We start from the raw sequence: 6,000 nt of genomic DNA on the forward strand, positions 1-6,000 counted from the left end.
TCTGAAGTCTCCCTGTTGCCTTCATCATCATAAAATGCAGCAGGTCAAGGTCTTCCACCAGAACCTTGTCCCTCTAGCTTAGCTATACTGTCCTGCACCTTGTTCTGGGCAGGCTAGCTATCACACCCTTCACTCTTCAAACCTAGTCTAAAACCCTGTAAATAAGCCCAGAGAGCTTCTGGACCAGAATCCTTTTCCCCCTTTACTCAGGTGGTCCCCATCCATTGCTAGCAGGCCTGGTGCCAAATAAACCACCCAAGGATCAAAAAAAATTTTCCCCAATGGCATCAGCCTCTTAGCCTCATGTTGATGAGGGGTGTCTTCCTGCTCCTCTCAGTAACTTTCCCTGCTAACGAAGGGATGGAGGAAAATACCACCTGAACTCCTGCTCCATCACCTAACTGTCCCAATGCCCTGAAGTCCATCTTGATAGCCCAAAGGCTTCTCCCTGCAACCCCATCACAGCCTATTTGAAATATTAGGAGTGATAATGATCAGTGCGCTGCACCAGACAAGGGAGATTCCTAGTAATACCCCTGGCCCTGGCCACAAGGAGGTAGTGGACTTCCTTGTGAGGTCCACTCTGGTCGACATATCAGGCCCTCACGTCCCCTCAGAAGGGAGTCTCTTATGAAGATCACCCTTCTGTTCTGCTTGGTAGAGGCTGTCTTGAGGTTTGGGGATGACTGCCTCACCCTAAACAGCCCTCTGAATGGGCTTTCTTCAATTACTCTGCTTACCTGTCCCTTGCGTCCCAGGGCTTCACACCAGTTATGCAAGGGCACCTGTGGAGGTGGGGTAGACTGGGATGAAGGTCACCTGCTATCCCATGCAGGAACCTGCCTCCATTCCTCCTTGTCCTCCCAGGCCCCTCCCTTTGGCTGAGGGAGAGATGGGGATCCACGACTACCTTTGGAGTGTCCTCCCAGTGACTGTCTTATGGGGGTGCCAGGGAGCGCCTCCACCAGTCAGTGTCTCTTTCACACTCTCAGATGCATCTTAATGTTTCTACCTCTACCAGGTGGAGCAGATCCCCCACCCCCTCACACCACACCCCACTATCCTCTGGTACTTGTGCCAGGCCCAGGCACCCCCTGCACACAGAGACATGGACAGCCGCATGTTCGGTCGGGGCAGCCACAGTCTCCTAGACAACGGTTTTTTGCCTGAGTGGACAACAGGTTCCATTGACAAGGAAAAAAGTGTTAAGCAAAACAAATGCTTCCGCAGCGAGAAAGACCGCACCCCCGCCACGTTCACCCTTTCTACGTGCTGCGCTCCCTGGGAAAACTCCCACTACCCACAGGGGTCAGCCCATTGTCATTTCTGGCTCTGCACGCAGCGTGTCAGGGCTGCATCTGGGCACAGGATTGGCTCTTCCAGCTCAGGAGTATTGGAGCACGTTCACTCTCCCTCCAAGGAAAATCTAATACATATCAGTGTTTCCCCATTTCCCTTTGTCTTCAGTCACCCACAGTCCTCAAGCGCATTCCAGCAAATGCCAACTGGAATGAAAGCCGGTAACTGGCGGACAACTATATCATGTCCCAAATTCTGGTTTACAAGTTGTGTCTCCCTGTGCTGCAGAACACTGTGGCAAGCCTTCTGTATCGTGGTGGGATTGTCCCCTGCTGCCTTTCCCCTCTGACGTTACTGTGCAGTTCTATTTGGATAACGACAAAAGCTGTGGGGCTGCTTGTTCTGGTACAGGGCAGCCTCCAGCAACCACAGGCCGCAAGCATTGCTCACTAGCCTCCCTCCTGGTATGATGGCACTGTCTGCCCATTACTGCTGCTAAGACCTTCCTTTCACCTTGTAAAAGGGATTGGCTTTGCCAAATCCATCCTGTGCAATTAGCACGTGGTTCTTGTGGTTTCTTTCTCATACAATCTCAGAATCATAGAGGTTGGAAGAGACCTCTGGACATCATTGAGAGCAACCCCCCTGCTAAAAGTAATTCCCTACAGGAGGCTGAGCAGAAAAGCGTCCTGGATCACCCCCCTCAAGATGCTGGCCCCACTCTTTTTAACATGCCCCAAAATACCATTGGCCTTCTTGGCCGCAAGGGCACACTGCAGGCTCACGGCCAGCCTGCTGTCCGTCGGGACACCCAGGTCCTTCTCTGCAGAGCTCCTCTCCTGCAGGTCAGCCCCTAGCGCAAAAAATATGCAGCTGTGCTTTCTGTTTTGCTACAGAAATTAGAGAACAAGTTTCAAGACTGCCAAAAATTCATCCACTTCTTTGTTTCTTTGCAGCTCCATTTTCGGGTGACATAAATAATGAGTGAAACATAAATTAATGGGTGATTTTCAAATGGAACATGTAGAGCTGCAATCTAAAGTCTGTTCTCTTTATTAAACAGTAAAAAAATTAAAAAAAATTAAAATAAGTTTTGTTACTTATTATATTATCTGATGCATTTTCTGAGGGCTGCTCTGAAAGTAATGCCTCTCATTGTATGGTGTTGGCCCATGACGTCAGAGGCGGATGTTGGTGGTGTGGCAGTAGGGGCCAAACCTTCCCACCGGTATTCCATGACATTATTGCCGTGTGACAGATGGCAGCAGAGGGGCAGTCTGACACAATGGGTCTGACGTGGAAGTGCACGTGAAGCAGAGGTGTGTCACTGATCTCCTCCATGTAGAAAAAATGTCACCCACTGACATTCATCGATGCACACGAAGCAATGAAGAAGACCACGCAGTGGATGTGAGCACGGTGAGGCGGTGGGCAGTGGCAATAGCAACAGTAGGTCACCTCTGCTGGTGCAGATTGTTTCAAGCACGGTATACAGGCTCTTCTTCATCACTGGTGAAAAGGCATAGCTCATGGTGGGGACAGTTTTGTAGCTGAGAATGGGAAGAGGTTTCAAGAGGGATTACAGCTTTACTGTATAGAACTGTGTTTTCCAAGTGAGTTGAAGCAGGATTTCTTTCCAAAAGTCTGGCAGCCTGTATCTGGATGGCATAGATGTTGGCATTAAGGGGCTGCATGGCCCTGGGCAGCTGGGAGCAAGTCTGAGCCTTGCTGCCACTGGGCGCACGCACTCACACAAACAGGTGTGCACACGTGCATGCGTGCAGACACGCACACACACGCACGCACGACTGCCCTCGTGACAGAAGATACAGAGAAGACAGTGTTACTGAGTGCCTTCTCTGTCTCTGTCTATACTGCTGGAGGCTGTCCTGAGGCTGTCCTGTACCCCTGAGGCCCCAGAGGAAGTCAGGATCAAGGAGGAGTTTGCCTCAGTTGTTGAGGACTGGGTTAAGGAGCAATTAAGCAACCTAGACATCCATAAATCCATGGGTCCTGATGCGATGCACCTGTGGGTGCTGAGGGAGCTGGCAGAAGTCATTGCTAGGCCACTCTCCGTTATCTTTGGTAAGTTGTGGGGAGCAAGATACTCCAGACTGATCAGCCTCACCTCCATCCCTGGAAAGGTGATGGAAAAACTTATCCTTGGCACTGCCTCTAGGCATATCAAGGATAAGAGGGTCATTAGGGGCAGTCAGCAGGGCTGCACCAAGGGGAAGTCATGCTTGACCAACTTGATAGCTTTTTATGAAGAGGTAACCAGGTGGATAGATGATGGTAAGGCAGTGGATGTGGTCTATCTTGATTTTAGTAGAGCATTTGACACCGTCTCCCACGGCATCCTCGCAGCTAAACTGAGGAAGTGTGGTCTGGATGATTGAGCAGTGAGGTTGCCTGTGAACCAGCTGAAGGAAAGAAGCCAGAGAGTTGTGGTCAGTGGGACAGAGTGAGTCTAGCTGGAGACTTGTACCTAGTGGAGTTCCTCAAGGGTTGGTACTGGGACCAGTACTACTCAATATATTCATCAGTGATTTGGGTGAGGGAGTAGAGTGCACTGTTAGCAAGCTTGCTGATGACACAAAACTGGGAGAAGTGGCTGACACGCTAGAAGGCTGTGCTGCCACCCAGCAAGACCTAGGTAGGCTGGAGAGTTGGGCAGGGAGAAATTAAATGAAAGACAACAAGGGCAAGCGTAGAGACTTGTATCTGGGCAAGACCAACACCAGGTACCAGTACAGGTTGGGGACTGAGCTGTTGGAGAGCAGCCGAGGGAAAAGGGACCCGGGGGTTCTGGTGGACAGCAGGGTGACCATGAGCCAGCACTGCAAGAAGGCCAATGGCATCCTGGGGTGTATTAGAAGGGGTGTGGTTAGTAGGTGGAAAGAGGTTCTCCTCCCCCTCTACTCTGCCCTGGTGAGACCGCATCTGCAGTATTATGTCCAGTTCTGGGCCCCTCCATTCAAGGGCAGGGAACTGCTTGAGAGAATCCAGCGCAGAGCCACAAAGATGATGGAGGGACTGGAGCATCTCCCTTTCAAGGAAAGGCTGACGGAGCTGGGTCTCTTTAGCTTGGAGGGGACAGAGAGGTGGCCTCATTAACATTTATAAATATGCAAAGGGTGTGCATCAGAAGGATGGAGCCGGGCTCTTCTCAGTGACATCCAGTGATAGGACAAGGGGTAATGGCTGCAAGCTGGAACATAGGAGGTTCCACAAAAATATGAGAAGAAACTTCTTCCTGGTGAGGGTAACAGAACACTGCAACGGGCTGCCCAGAGAGGTTGTGGAGCCTCCTTCTCTGGAGACATTCAAAACCTGCCTGGACACATTCCTGTGTGACCTAATCAAGGCATTCCAGCTAAAGCGAGAGGATTGGACTACATGATCTTTCAAGGTTCCTTCCAAACCCTGACATTTGGTGATTCTGTGATTCTGTAACTGGTATGGAGAAGAGACAGCAGCTATTACAAGGAAGACTTAAAATATATATATATACTCTGTTCACTTCTTAGCCAGGATTCTGCCATTTATTTTTTCAAGATAAATAATACAATGTTCTTTAGCTCATCTGTCCTTCTCGTTTGTCGTTTGTCGTTTGCCGTTTGCCGTTTGTCGTTTGTCGTTTCTCTCCTCTCCTCTCCTCTCCTCTCCTCTCCTCTCCTCTCCTCTCCTCTCCTCTCCTCTCCTCTCCTCTCCTCTCCTCTCCTCTCCTCTCCTCTCCTCTCCTCTCCTCTCCTCTCCTCTCCTCTCCTCTCCTCTCCTCTCCTCTCCTCTCCTCTCCTCTCCTCCCGTCCCCTTCCTCCACTCTCCCTCTCCCTCTCCTCTCCTCTCCCTCGCCCACTCCCCCTCTCCTCTCCTCTCCTCTCCTCTCCTCTCCTCTCCTCTCCTCTCCTCTCCTCTCCTCTCCTCTCCTCTCCTCTCCTCTCCTCTCCTCTCCTCTCCTCTCCTCTCCTCTCCTCTCCTCTCCTCTCCTCTCCTCTCCTCTCCTCTCCTCTCCTCTCCTCTCCTCTCCTCTCCTCCCGTCCCCTTCCTCTCCTCTCCCTCTCCCTCTCCTCTCCTCTCCCTCGCCCACTCCCCCTCCCGTCCCCTCTCCTCTCCTCTCCTCTCCTCTCCTCTCCTCTCCTCTCCTCTCCTCTCCTCTCCTCTCCTCTCCTCTCCTCTCCTCTCCTCTCCTCTCCTCTCCTCTCCTCTCCTCTCCTCTCCTCTCCTCTCCTCTCCTCTCCTCTCCTCTCCTCTCCTCTCCTCTCCTCTCCTCTCCTCTCCTCTCCTCTCCTCTCCTCCTTCCCTTCCCTTCCCTTCCCTTCCCTTCCCTTCCCTTCCCTTCCCTTCCCTTCCCTTCCCTTCCCTTCCCTTCCCTTCCCTTCCCTTCCCTTCCCTTCCCTTCCCTTCCCTTCCCTTCCCTTCCCTTCCCTTCCCTTCCCTTCCCTTCCCTTCCCTTCCCTTCCCTTCCCTTCCCTTCCCTTCCCATTTTTCTTTCCTTCTTTCCTTTTCCCTCCCTTCTCTTCTTTCCTTTTCCCTCTCTTCTCTTCTTTCCTTTTCCCTCTCTTCTCTTCTCTTCTCTTCTCTTCTCTTCTCTTCTCTTCTCTTCTCTTCTCTTCTCTTCTCTTCTCTTCTCTTCTCTTCTCTTCTCTTCTCTTCTCTTCTCTTCTCTTCTCTTCTCTTCTCTTCTCTTCTCTTCTCTTC

The sequence above is a fragment of the Gallus gallus genome, chromosome 1 (assembly GCF_016699485.2).
Source record: "Gallus gallus isolate bGalGal1 chromosome 1, bGalGal1.mat.broiler.GRCg7b, whole genome shotgun sequence".
Classification (NCBI taxonomy): Eukaryota; Metazoa; Chordata; class Aves; order Galliformes; family Phasianidae; genus Gallus; species Gallus gallus.